Raw genomic sequence first — 15,138 nt, forward strand, 5'->3', positions numbered from 1 at the left:
TTGTGTCCTGATGTTTATAGTAATCTACATTCATTCAAGAAAGACATCCCTGTGCAAATTTATTTCCTATCCCACAGTTGTGATACACTGACACAATTTCTGACTATAAATAACAGTCACCTCCACGTTCCCACATCTACTTATCTAAGCCTTTTAACTTCCAACATGGTCTTTATTTGAAGGTCAGATCATTAAGGTCACAGGCTATTTCTTATTGTTAACATAGGAATTCTTTTCTTAATGCTTCTAATGTCACTATCAAGGTAAACCACTGACATAGTCTTTACTATATTTACTCTTTTTGACAGATTTTCTTTTCAATCTATTTATGGATCCTTTTTCACATAGAGGAACACTGCCCATAGCTATAGGATTGTAACTGTTCAAATACATTGTTTTGCATTTGGAATCCTACTTGGCCAGCAAAGATTTTGCTGTGAACTAGAGTGGGATGCCTCAGAATATGTAAAATGTAAAAATATGTATAAATTATTGTTAAGGAATATACAGAAAAACTAGTAGAAAGTGAAAGTTTTTGACCTCCTCTGACAAAAATTTGTTGAGAGAAGGCTTTAGATGGGAAAGGAAGCAATGGACCAAAAGTCAGGAGACAGCATACAGTCACTTAACTGCTGAGTATAAATCAATGTAGTAGAATGTATATAAATTTAGTATATAACTGCTTGGTATTTATTGGGGTGTTAAATGTGTTAATTTGCTGTCTTTCATGGCCATGTTGGTACAAGCTTAGTTTTTCTGTCTTCAGCAAATCTTTTGAGTCTCAGTTGGTCTGTCTGAAAAATGAGAGTAATCCACCTTGTTATGTTATTTCAGAAGTTACAAATATCTTAACTATTCCGTGTATACTGTATGGAGACTATTTGTAATCACCATCACCACAAAGTATCACTGTTGTTGTTGGGCTGTAATTTATTATTTATAATTAGTAATAGGTAATATATGTAAAGTACTTTGCATTTTATATGTTTTCAGATAGATCTGAAATAACTTTTTTCCCCCAGCAGACCTAAATGCCAAGAAAGTTAAAATCATATCTTCAAAAAGTCATTTAGAATTTCGTCATATTGAGATACTGTGTTCTTTTTTACAGGAAGTACTTAAACAACTACAAGGAAGTATTGAAGATGAAGCTATGGCTTCTTCTGGACAGATTGATTTATTAGAGCGTCTTAAAGGTAAATTTTTAAAAAGTGTTTTAAAGTAATTTTTTTAAGCTCCAGTTGTCAGCTTTAGGTGTGTGTGTCCAAATACAGCTTCTCTTGATTAGAATGTTGGTGTTGGATTTTCTTAGCCTCATGCATTAGGATGTAATTTTTAAAGTACAAATACGTAAAAAGTCTATTTGCTTGTCATTTTTTCAGTTATAACATTTAACTGCCTTTAAATAAACTATTTTAGATACCTTTCTTGACAATTTTCAGCTCTTTCTAAAACGCATTGCTCTTTTGCCAGTCATTAAGTAGGCCTTTATTAAGCTTTATGCTATAGACTGGACCCATTGCTTCATTTGAAGGAGTCAGTGCCCTTCTTTGTTCCATTCAGAATAGAAGTGCTTTATCTTTGCACTTATATACACACAACACTGATTTTAAGCCATTTTAAATAGAATTTTAAAAGAATGTCTTTCTTGTTTTATCACTTAAAAATTCAAATGTCAAATCAGTAAGTTTTAATTGTAATTGAAGATGGGCAGAGAAATTACTTTTGGATCCCCAAATATATTATTACTTAGTAGGAATCTAAGAAAGCACATTCTGTCTAATTTTTCTTTAACATACTTTTTCCCCACCAGACTGACTCAAGCTATCTTGGAGGGAAAGTTTAGCTATTCTGTTCATAAATAATTGTTCATTCACTCATATACATTTGTGGCTTTCTCTGATAGAAATCTATAGTTGCAGGCCTCTAAACCAAAAGGTGAACACTTTTTATTTTTTAATGACCCAATATTTGTGTATATTGCAAGATGGTCACCACCACAAATGTACCCTTTTATAAGTGCTTTGACCTGGTGTTTTTTTTTTGTTTTTTTTTTTTTCAGGACGTTTCTGTTTTAGAACCAGTAGTCAGTGAATTTTTCTGGTCATCAGCATTTGAGATAAGGATTTCTTCTGTCCCTGTATAGATCTGCTGCTCAATAACTGCAATAATTTAGTACTCCTGCATACTTTATGTGATATATATATAATGTATTTCAATTATAAAATGGTTTAAAATTTGAGGGCTAAATGTGAACCTAAGGTTTCATTATTAAAAGATAATATAATACATTAGCAATATTTTAGATCACTTAAAGCAGTTGTTTTATAAAAACTTGTCTGTATTTTATTTAGAACTTAACTTAGATAGCAGTAATTTCCCTGGAGTGAAACTACGGTCCAAAAATGTCCCTCCATTCTTACGGAAGCCGAGAAGGATCTGTATCTAGTCGCTCAGGAGAGTGCAGTCCCGTTCCTATGGGTTCATTTCCATGAAGAGGGTTTGTAAATGGAAGCAGAGAAAATACCGGTTATTTAGAAGAACTTGAAAAAGAGAGGTAACATTTCTTCATTAAGTAGTAAACTTTTATGCTCCAATTTTTGCTAGATTTTGTCGTTTTGTGGCAATACAGAATAGGAGTTATGAAGCGTGTGTTGGAGGATCACAAGCAGCACTTAGAGAGCATTTTCCATTCATTGTCTCAGAGTGATGAATTACTGGGCGTCCTTACCTTACACCTGAAAACGTGAAGGAGGCAGCTTCTTGGGACTCCAGTGCTCAGATGCTCTGTACAGTGAATAATGTACGAATAGTATGCATAATCACAGTGGCTAAAATATGTAATGCGTTTTGATTGACTTTTTGGCTATCTTTTCAAATGAATTAAATGACTACCAGATTCAGTATAAGGTGACTGGTTTCCATTATTAAAGACCTATTTCAAGGAGTCACAAATGAAGCAGTTTATCAGTTTTGGTTTCTTAAAAAAATGTTGCCTGATAGAGAATCAGTTCTCCTTTCTAAGAGCTAGTGTGTTAATTCTTTTCTTCTTGAAGTTAAAATCATCACACTACAAGTATCAGAATATATAGTTACCAAGCACTTGGTCAAGTATTTTTGTACGTCCTATGAGATTATAAATTCCTTTTGCATGATTAATACCATATTATATTGATATTCCTAAAAGTTCTATTAGACTTTCAAGAAATACTCAAATGTATAAATGTTAATTTGCATAAATGCTCTGGGATCTTGGTCAAGTCTTTAAATTTTTGTGTCATTTCCTTCTGTAAAATAGGAATATGGTTCTACCTTGTGGAGTTATGAACAATGGATATTAACATATGGAAAATACCCAGCATATCTCATTGAGAGTCAAAAGACCTTTTACTACTTTCTCTCTGGTTTTAGATGTGTACATCTCTAAAAATAACAATAATCATGGGCCAGAAATAGTGTTAAGCTTTCTTTAATCTCTTGAGTTTCAGTGAATCTCTGTTTCATATCTTGAACCAGGACTCTTTCTGAGAGTCTAGGAAACAGTGTCCTGAAAAACCAGAAGCTAATTGGAGTGTACATTCTTCCATCGCTTTGTCCCCTTTGAACTCTGTCAAGAGGCATGTGAGCATGCCAGTTTTCCTAAGAACTTACTTTGCTTTATGTGATAAAGGCCTAATTTTATTCACAAAGAGTGTGTGTGTATGTAGTTGTCAATACCCTGTGTCCTCCTGGCTCCCACTGTTGTTTGAAGGTAGATTTAGCCCTTGTTTATGGGACAAAATCTGTGTTTTGCTCTTGTACTTGAATGATAGTTTGGCTAGGTCTAGGCTCAAACTCATTTTCCTTCTTTATAATCAGTGTCACTGATGAGAAATTGCATATCAGTCTTAATTCACGTTCCTTTGCAGGAAGTCATTTTTCTGAAGTTTTTAGAGTACCTTGATATGTGTTTTCTTGATTCATCATACTGGATACTACTCACTGTGCCCTTTTGATCTGGAAATTTATTTTCTTCAACTTTTGAAAATTCTGTTATTTCTTTGATGATTTTACCCCCTCTGTTTTTCTGTTCTTTCTTTCTAGACATCCCTTAAGTCAGAGAACTATCTCTGTATCTTTTTTTCCTTGTTCTCTGTATTACCTATAGATACAGTAAGTTTAAGTGACGTAAGTGTTAGAAAACACTCAAGCCAGAACTCAAGCCCAGATGCACACCCTTTTTTTTTTTCTTAATTTATTTTTGTTTTTGACTGTGTTGGGTATTCCTTGCTGCACAGGTGCTTTCTCTAGTTGCAGAGAATGGGGTCTTGTTCTGCCACACGGGCTCTAGGGAGCACAGGCTTCAGTGGTTGTGACGCGTGGGCTTAGTTACCCTCTGGGCATGTGGGATCTTCCAGGACCAGGGGTCAGACCTGAGTCCCTGCGCTGGCAGGAGGATTCTTAACCGCTCTGCAGCCAGGGAAGCTCCATGACCTTTTTGAACCTCAGTTTTCCAGTTAAAAGATGTTGTGAGGATGAAATTAGATATTTTTTAAAAACTCCTTAGTACTCTTGTCTGATACACCCAAATAGTTATTGTCACATTAGCCAGTAATACTTTTTAACAAATATTTAAATGCCTGATACATGTGCCATGTTCTTCTAGATGATCCTGAGTTAGCTAGAGGACTAAGAAGACATGAAATTTATGTCAGATGAGTTTATTTATCTTCCTTGGTTCTTGTCTCATTGCAGCAAAAATTTGGAGCAATGGACCAAAAGGTATAGAACATCAGGCAAGTTACAGCTCAGTTCAGCTCAAGCGGACAGACCTTTTATTAGTAAGATACTCCCAAAGGAGCCCTCCTCATCTTCCCTGTGGATCCCTCTTGGTCCTCTTTTATGTGTCCAGTCTCCTCCTTTTGGACATGCCTGGTGCAGAGTAGGGCTTGTACCCGCCACCAATCAATGAGAGGAATGCAAATGGTCAAACATTCAAGGCCGATTGACAGTTTCAAGTTATATAACAGCAGGCTGTGTTGTTTATGCCTTCCCATGTGTCTTCGCCTAATGCCATCTTATAATTAGATGTAGAATATTCATGAGCCCTTAATGGTCCCCTAACTGCCTAAAGTTACTTGGAGAAGTCCCTATGGTGGTTTTCTGTCCACTGTGTGCCCAGGGCCCATGTGTTGAAAAGTCTCTGTGGTTATTTTGTAGCATCTGTGAGCTCTCATGGGTGTGTCTGGGATGGAGGTCAGAGATCAGTTTGCATCCCTTTCAGCCAGGCCTCCCCTTGTTTATGTCTAACTTCCTAGCTAACATTTACATTTTAAAGAAGACTGTTGACAGTCACTAAATACGCCTTCAATATGCTAAACAACAAAGACCCACCAGCTTCTGAGTCTGTGCCTTGTTTCAGTTTTGAGCCTTAAATACAGTGATTTGAGTTATAAGATCAGTTCCTATCAGTTAGCCACTTGTTACCATGTTGGCTCTTGACTTTGGCTTCCCAAGAGTATTTTGCCAGAGTTCAGTCTTAAAACTTGATAGCAACAACTTGGCCCTATTCTCCTTAACGTTTTTCTCACTCCAGTACCATCACTAAAATTAGCTTATTCATTTGAGCACTTTTAGCACCAGATCTTGATTAAATAGGCCAATTTATTGAAGATTAATCAGAAGAAATAGCATCTCCCTCTGTCCCTTGTTCCCTTGCCTTGGTCCTGGTGGGTCCTGCAGGTGCTCACCAGGGATCATTAAAAAAATAGGATCAGATCTCATGTTTTTGCTAGTGGTAATACCCAGCCTGTGGAAGGGGTTCAGGATTTCTGCACTGCTTTCTCCTGCTCCTGTTGTCAAAAATGGAAGGGAGAGGGCAGCTTCTCATTGGTCAGCACCTCTGCCCCAGGTTGGCACATCGTAACCAGGAGCTGGCTTCTTCCCATGAATTCCCCCACTACTGAGGTTGCCGCAGCAAAAAGTGAAGGCTTATTCTTATTTTTTAAGTTGCTTCTCAGTAAAGAATGGAAAGTTTAGCAAGAGTAGAACCTTCCACATACATGCATACTTATTCATCAAGAAAATACAATCAAATAGAATTTTAAAGTATTAATAACAGAGTCAGAGTGGGGAATGACTCGGTAAGAGTGAAGCCCAGAAGCTGTAATAAAAAATATCCTCATATTCAAGTGAGTCACTGAGAAAATATATTTATAACTGACAGAGTACTATCATTCTTAATACAGAAGAGGTCCTATAAATAAGAAAAAGTCACAGAAAAGGAAATAAAAATGGGTTTTAAACTTGGAAAAATGCTTACACTTACCTATACTAAAAGAAATCAAATTAAAACCATAGTGAAAAAAAAAAAAAAAAACAACAAACAAACCCATAGTGATAGGGAATTCCCTTTTGGTCCAGTGGTTAGGACTCCGCACTTCTAATGCCATGAGCTGGGGTTCCATCCATGGTCTGGAAACTAAGATCCCACAAGCTGTGCAGTGTGGCTGAAAACAAGGAAGTCCATAATGATATACCATTTTTTAAACCCTAGAAATGTAAAAGAATCTAAAAGGTTTGATGAAGCATTTATATTGTCAAAGGTGGCAGAAGCATAAATTGGTACAATATCTAGTAAGGACAGTAAGTTAAAAGTTTACATATCCTAGGAATTTGTCATCTACACATGCTTGCATATTTGTACAATGAAGTTATATATAAGTATATTCAATGAAGCACTGTTTATAATAGCAAAAGATTAGAAAGACCCTAAATGCCCTCTAACATAGAACCAGTTATTATTTATTCTTTTATGGATTCATAAATATCTTTGCAGCTAGCAAAAAACCACATAGGACCTTTTTATATTCTGGTACAAGAATGATCTCCAAGATAGACTTTTAAGTGGTAAAAAGTTATAAGACAGCACAGATAATAATATGCTATTATTTATGTTTTAAAATGTACATGTACATATGTACACATATATTCTTTCATTTTTATAGAATGTCTCTGGAAATAAATATAAGAGAATAATAGTGGTCGCTTAGGGAAGGAGTCACAAAAAAGGACATAGATCATATACTTCTTGTACCTACTGATTTTTTCCTCTTAACCCTTTATTTTGCATTTATGTTTATATTGATCAGATACGGAGTATTGATATAGAATATTGATATAGGTTGTTATTGAGGACATCATCGATTGGGTTGTCAGAAATTATGTAACAAGTTCATCTTCAGATTCCAAGCCTAAGAAAATGTCTCTCTCCCTCAGAACAACCTCCTGTTACCACACAGTGATAATATATTTCTTATTTTGACTAATAAGAAGCTGAAAGCTACGTGCAATAGTTCCCTATACTCTAAATTTATTTTTTGCATAATTACTGCTTTTCTTTGCTCCTTTATTATACTTTTTATTCTTATATTTGAGTTTTTTTTTTTTTTTTTTTTTTTTTTTTTTTAATATTATTTTATTAGTTGGAGGCCAATCACTTTACAACATTTCAGTGGGTTTTGTCATACATTGACATGAATCAGCCATATAGTTACATGTATTCCCCATCCCGATCCCCCCTCCCACCTCCCTCCCCACCCGACTCCTCAGGGTCCTCCCAGTGCACCAGGCCCGAGCACCTGACTCATGTATCCCACCTGGGCTGGTGGTCCGTTTCACCATAGATAATATACATGCTGTTCTTTCAAAACATCCCACCCTCACGTTCTCCCCCAGAGTTCAAAAGTCTGTTCTGTATTTCTGTGTCTCTTTTTCTGTTTTGCATATAGGGTTATCGCCACCATCTATCTAAATTCCGTATATATGTGTTAGTATACTGTAATGTTCTTTATCTTTCTGACTTACTTCACTCTGTATAATGGGCTCCAGTTTCATCCATCTCATTAGAACTGATTCAAATGAATTCTTTTTAACGGCTGAGTAATATTCCATGGTGTATATGTACCACAGCTTCCTTATCCATTCATCTGCTGATGGGCATCTAGGTTGCTTCCATGTCCTGGCTATTATAAACAGTGCTGCGATGAACATTGGGGTGCACGTGTCTCTTTCAGATCTGGATTCCTCAGTGTGTATGCCCAGAAGTGGTATTGCTGGGTCATATGGCAGTTCTATTTCCAGTTTTTTAAGAAATCTCCACACTGTTTTCCATAGTGGCTGTACTAGTTTGCATTCCCACCAACAGTGTAAGAGGGTTCCCTTTTCTCCACACCCTCTCCAGCATTTATTGCTTGTAGACTTTTGGATAGCAGCCATCCTGACTGGCGTGTAATGGTACCTCATTGTGGTTTTGATTTGCATTTCTCTGATGATGAGTGATGTTGAGCATCTTTTCATGTGTTTGTTAGCCATCTGTATGTCTTCTTTGGAGAAATGTCTGTTTAGTTCTTTGGCCCATTTTTTGATTGGGTCGTTTATTTTTCTGGAATTGAGCTTCAGGAGTTGCTTGTATATTTTTGAGATTAATCCTTTGTCTGTTTCCTCATTTGTTATTATTTTCTCCCAATCTGAGGGCTGTCTTTTCACCTTACTTATAGTTTCCTTTGTTGTGCAAAAGCTTTTAATTTTCATTAAGTCCCATTTGTTTATTTTTGCTTTTATTTCCAATATTCTGGGAGGTGGGTCATAGAAGATCTTGCTGTGATTTATGTCGGAGAGTGTTTTGCCTATGTTCTCCTCTAGGAGTTTTATAGTTTCTGGTCTTACATTTAGATCTTTAATCCATTTTGAGTTTATTTTTGTGTATGGTGTTAGGAAGTGTTCTAGTTTCATTCTTTTACAAGTGGTTAACCAGTTTTCCCAGCACCACTTGTTAAAGAGATTGTCTTTTTTCCATTGTATATCCTTGCCTCCTTTGTCAAAGATAAGCTGTCCATAGGTTCGTGGATTTATCTCTGGGCTTTCTATTCTGTTCCATTGATCTATATTTCTGTCTTTGTGCCAGTACCATACTGTATTTGAGTTTTATTAAATCTATACTTTTAACTGTATACCAACATCAAATTCGTAGACTCTAAATGTGAAGAAAGCATTTGGTTGAAATGTAAATATTCTAGGAAGAATGGTTGCCATCTTATTTAGCTGAAAAAGTTTAAAACTTTTAATATTCAAATTTTAATGACTGTAATCTAAGTCCCACCTTCAGAAATCTAAAATTAGTCAAATTCTCACTTATTTATTATATTACTTTAAATAGAAAACATTACAGTTATAGCTTATGAGAGTTGCTGTTATGTGCTCCATATTAGCATTGTGTAAACTTAACTTTTTTTTGAAAAACAGATCATTGCTTCTTGCTGACCTTGACAAAGAAGAAAAGGAAAAAGACTGGTATTATGCTCAACTTCAGAATCTCACTAAAAGAACAGATAGCCTTCCTTTAACTGAAAATGTAAGTAACTTGACAAAATAACTTATTTTTATATCTGAAAGTGTATATAAGTTTATAACTATATAGTTATTTGTAAACTGTAATATGTTTTATCCAACTTCAACATAAATATATAGTCAATGAATTTTGTATGTAGAGATGATAAAACTAAAAGATTCAGGATTCAACTAGGTGTTTTATTATTTGACGTGTTGAATTACCAAAGATACTCTGTAGAAATGTTTACTACCATCTGTCTGTTTTTTGAACTATATTACAGGACTTGTGCCAGATGGTTTTTGCAGTGAAAGTATCTTTGAGATAACCTGAGTCCTATTCTAGTTATTGTAAATGACAGTAGCTGTTGGCACAGATGTTAGAGCTTTTTGCAAGCACTAAAAGTTGTTTGTTTTGCTAATATAACTATGTAAAAAATAACTTAATTCTGTCAGCCTCTCCCTCCCCACCCAAGCTCTCCAAGTCAACTGTTCTATTCATGGGGTGACACGTATAAGAACATTTCTGAAATACATTAATAATTTTAAATAAGACTTTATTTTAACTGTTACCCATAAATTTTAAAACAATTTTTTAGAAATAGGCCAGTTAAAATTAATCTTCAACTCTTAGCTTAGATTTTTCATTTTCTAATAGTTTTGAGAGGACATTATAAAAGAAGAAGTAACAATGAAGGAAAAACCTTTTCCAGAACACGCAGTTAATCACATTCCTGCGTGGGTGGGCATTGTCTGGCGGGAGCTAGAACTAGAAACTTCAGTGGTCAGCCTCCTGAGCACAAACTTATCCAGGTTGTGAGAGGGAAAGAATCTCCCTTCCTGACAATGTCGTTAACATCATTTTGGGAGCTAAGGAGACACCACAAGTGAAAGAACAGTTCATAGAGAGTGTGGACGTATGAGGATTAGGAACTCAGTAGGGTTTGAAGGGATCGTTGCTCTTAATATTAAAGCACTGTTTTGCTTAACATTCACTTTGGTAATTAAAATGTACAGTATTTAGAGTCTAGCTGTCTGCATGCAGTTGTGTATGAAACAGTTCAAGAGCAATTGGTTAATACCTGAAACAAAGATCAGTTGTCAGCTCATTCCCATATTAATTTACCATATAGTCAGTCACATTTATTTAAGAGGATATGTAAGACATTATAGACCATTAGGCAACATTAGCAAATGTAAATTGCTTATATTTCATAAATATTTTTAAATTCACAAAATTTTTATTTTATATTGGGAAGGCAGGTTAAGAATGCTTTCATATAGAAATACTTATCAGGTTACCAGGCATTGCTTAAAACATCAAATATAAACCACGTTATTGTAATATAATGTGTCATCTTCAACCTTTTGCGCAAGGGATTTTTGGAAGTGGAGGACAAATAAGTGTAGTTATAACATGACTCACAGCATGGAGACTATTTCAACTGTGTTGCAACACATAATGTGGATATGCCTATAGGAACGCATCCTGCATATGTCGTCTGTATATTGCAAGGGGAAAGGGTGAAAGCTTCTCTAACTTAACCTGACAACACATTTTGGGATTCTTAGGCCTACAGAATGCTCTTCTGAGTCAGACACATACACATGCAGCTTTTGTCTGTGTGAGTGTGTGTGTGTGTGTGTGTGTGTGTGTGTGTGTGTGTGTGTGTATGTAGGATCTTAGTTTCTGATCAGGGATCAGACCTTCACCCTTGACAGTGAGTGTGTGGAGTCCTAACCCCTGGACCTCCAGGGAATTGCCCACATGCAGCTTTTTATTGGACTTACAGAGCATGAAGAATCTACAGCACTTCCTTATTCCCTTCGTGGTCTGTTATAACTGTCACTCATTATTTTGTCCAGCTGTTCTTTTAGCCTTGGAGCATGTCTTTGTAAGTTTCTTTGCCTTCTCCTTTTTTCATTTTTTATACCTAGCAGTTACCACAACATCTGGAATTGTAGTTAAGAGGGCTAATAAAGTTTTGAATGCACTAACACCCACTCCATGAAGAAGTACTTTTTTTGGTTTGTTTCAACTTTGGTTCATATTTATATTTTTACCAAAAAGTTTGTGCTATCTTGCAATTTATTTTTATATAAAAGCTTTTCTTTATTCTGTCTTCTTTATTTTACATGTGGGAAAGTTCTCTCTATTTAGTCTCCATGTACATAAGAATCCTGAAGTGAGGTATAAACTTAAGGATGATGGACCTGATCCTTGATTTTTCTATTTTGTCCACATTAATATTCTAATTTTTAACAGTTCAAAGTAGTGCTTCTTCAGGGCAGAAGAATTGTAAGGTAACTGAAAATAGGCTTACCTTAACTGGATAAATATATATATTTTAAAGAGCTAGTACAATTTAATTAAAACTATTTGTGACTGTGGGGCAGTAAAAGTGTTTCAACTCTTGACTTCACATCAGAAAGCCAGGCTGAGCCTAGCAGTGATCATCAAGTTTTAGGACTTCTTAGAGTAAAAAATAACTTTCTTATGATAACTTATGTATTTGTTTATTCATTTTCTTTATGGATACTTATATGCTTTTTTATTTTTACTGATAAACACAAGATATTAACATTTCCATTTTACTTGTGGTTTTAGTTTTCCTTACAAACAGATATGACCAGAAGGCAGTTGGAATACGAGGCAAGGCAAATCAGAGTTGCAATGGAAGAACAACTAGGTAGTTGCCAGGATATGGAAAAACGAGCACAGGTAACATATTTATTATTAAACTATGAAACAGTAGTAGGTAGATTTCTATGAAGAATCTAATGAATTACAGCTCTGTTAACTTTGGTTAAGTTTTATTCTTAAAGATTTTTTAAAGTCTATCTTTACTTTGGCACTAGTTCAAAATAAGAATAGTTTACTATGGCTGCTGGGAAGCATAACCAGTATTCACATAATTCTGCCTTCATATTTCAATTCTCGGATACTGTTCTGCTATGCCTTGGAATTATAAGAGGGAAGAAGAATTCAATTCTGGTCATCTTATTAGTTGCTAGCTAACTTCAGTTATCCTTTGAGATTTTTACTTCTGTGTTTGTGTAATGAAAAAAGGAAAGTCTCATTCGAGGAGAGAAACATATAAAAAGAACCTTGGGAAGAGAAACAAATTGAATGGAGAACATTCTCATGTTTCTACCCTCAACTATGTAAAGAAAGAATATTGGCATAAGAAAGGATTTCTTAAGACATTAGACTAATTATAAAGACTGGTAAAATTCTACTATTTTAAAATTAAGAATTTATCTTATATTAGGTACCTTAAAGAAAATGAAAAGGGGAAAAAGCATGTTTGGGAATTCCCTGTCTGTCCATTTGTTTGGACTCAGTGCTGTTACTGCCAGGCCCTGAGTTCAGTCTGTGGTCAGAGAACTAAGATCCCGCAAGCCAAAATGGCACGGCCAAAAGAAGAAAATAAAAAGGTGAAAAGATAAGTTACATATTGGGAGAAGGTATTTATCACCATATAAGTGGTATGGAATCAAGAATATATAATGAATTTCCAAAGATACTTTAAATTATATGATACAATTAATACAGATTTAGTATTTGTAACAGTTGGTGTTTTCATGAAATTATTTTAAAATACCAGGCAGATTTTGTTTGTTGATAGAAAAACTATGAGAAATTTTACTCTGGTTTATATGAATTTACGTTTTTAGAATGTGAATTTATGGAATACTGTATACATGTTTTTCTATATCTGTTAATGTGTTTGCTTTTAGAGGTTCTTAAGAAATGAGATGTTGATATGAAAATGTCTGTATTAATGTATAAATATAAATAAGTATATTCCAGACAGCTTACTCTAGAACAGGTTAACTTGAGTTCTTTCTTGGCCATTTTGTCCAGATATGTGCAGATGTATTCATTTTAATTTTGTTCTGGAATATAGTGTTCTTTTGCTAGTTAATATTCTAAGGAATTTTTAGTCCATATTTTATAAATATAGCAAACATTCATTTATTCTGGAAATATATTAAGCTTAGGGCTAAAGAGATATTGTACACAAAGCAAAAATGGAAGTATTTGCAGTACATATGAGGAGTTACTATCCCTAATATACAGGGAGCACCTACAAATCAATTGAAAACAAGACAACCAAAGAGGAAAATAATCAGAAGGTATGAGTAGTCCCATCACAAAAGTACAAGTGGTTAATAAATCATTGTTAAAATATACTTAAACGTCACCAGTTATCAGGGAAAAGTAACATACAATAATGTTGTTTTTTGTTTGTGGTGGTGGTTTCTTGTTTGGTTGGTTAATTTTCTGCCTATCAGGCTGGCAAAAGCTTTAAAGTTTAGTGTCATGTAATACTGGTGAGATTTTGAGAGATTGTAATATGAAGCATCGTTGTCTGCCTGTTGTAAGAATAAACTGGTACAGTCCTGAAGGACTCTGTAGCACTACCTGTCAAAGTTAAAATGTTTGTACCCTCTGACATAGTAATTCTGTAAGACTCTCAGAATATGTCCTCCAGGAATGTCGAGTTAAAGCAGCAAGAATATAAGTATGGATTTTATGCTATTCATCACAACACTGTAAGACAGAGAGAGAGAGACGATTGCAGTGTCCACCATTTGGGTAGTTATTAAATTATTACATTAGTAGTATGCAACTCTTACAAACACTAATAATTAGGTAATGGGAATAATGAAAATAATTGTCCATAGCAATTCTCTCCCTCATAACTCTGCTTGAGTGACTCAGCACGTAAGACTAGAATGGTCAGCTAACGAACATGAAAGTGAATTCCAAGAAGGCCTGAGGCCATGAGAAAAAAATGTGTTACCTCCTTTGCAAGGAAAAGATGGATAAAAATTCCAAGTAAAATAAAAATAGAGTGAAAGTTTTTTTTAAAAACAATCATGTACCAGAAACAGAAGCCAACATTATATTAGATTGAGAAAATAGAGAAATAGATTATTACCTTTGCAGTCATTAACATGGTTTGCCGCTTGCTCTCATCACTATTACTTAACTTTGTTTGGAGGTTCCACTAATTCAGGTAGAAAGAAAACAAATTGTTTAACTACTGCACTATTTTCCAACTAGAAGGGAAGAGAGCAAATAATTGTCATTTGTAAACTACATTGTTGTCTACCTAGAAAAACCATGGTGAAGAGCCAAAAAGTTTTTCAGCTAATGAGAGAACTCAGTAGGGTGGCTGGAGTTAAGATACATTAGGGTTTCTCTATTAGCAATGACTACCATTTGGAAATGGAAATTGGGTAGAATGATCTCTTCATAATGACAGGAAATTTTAAAATACCAAACACAGACCACATGAAGAAAAATATAAAATTGCTAAAGGACACACTATGGGGCCCTAGAAGTAGAAAAGCCTGTGTGGCTCTCTGCATTGTATTTGTGTTATCTGGTTGCAGCGATGCCAGGGATATCACAGAAGAGGGGCCAACTAAGATTGTAAGGTCCTGCAGGGTATGGAGGAGTGAAGTGAGTAGTCAGACCACTCTTGCTGTCTGTACATCCTGTGAATGCCTGCTTCCCCTGCACCCTGCATACAAGCCTGACCTTCCCACACACTTGCCCCTGGCCCCAGCTATTGTCTGTGCTGATCACTGGGGCAGTGAAGGGCATTCCCCCTCTGTGGCTTTCCCTGGTAACTGATGAGCCAGCCTGACATCACTGTGTAACTGGCACTCTCCCCTTCCACCCAAGAGGGAAGCCTGCTGCGTGTCCTGCCTGCCATCCGTCACACATGGTAGGGTATCACTCCAGGACTTTGTTTC

The 15,138-nt window shown here is 35.4% G+C and overlaps 1 long non-coding RNA gene across 1 annotated transcript; it reads left to right on the forward strand.

Moving 5' to 3' along the window:
* The first annotated feature begins 1,120 nt into the window (after nt 1–1,120).
* Nucleotides 1,121–12,085, forward strand: LOC136155394 (uncharacterized). Its single transcript, XR_010660801.1, has 4 exons — nt 1,121–1,196; nt 2,355–2,557; nt 9,283–9,391; nt 11,975–12,085. It is a non-coding gene; the product is annotated as an uncharacterized lncRNA (long non-coding RNA).
* The last annotated feature ends 3,053 nt before the right edge of the window (nt 12,086–15,138 follow it).

Source organism: Muntiacus reevesi, unplaced genomic scaffold (genome assembly GCF_963930625.1).
Source record: "Muntiacus reevesi unplaced genomic scaffold, mMunRee1.1 SCAFFOLD_33, whole genome shotgun sequence".
Taxonomy (NCBI): domain Eukaryota; kingdom Metazoa; phylum Chordata; class Mammalia; order Artiodactyla; family Cervidae; genus Muntiacus; species Muntiacus reevesi.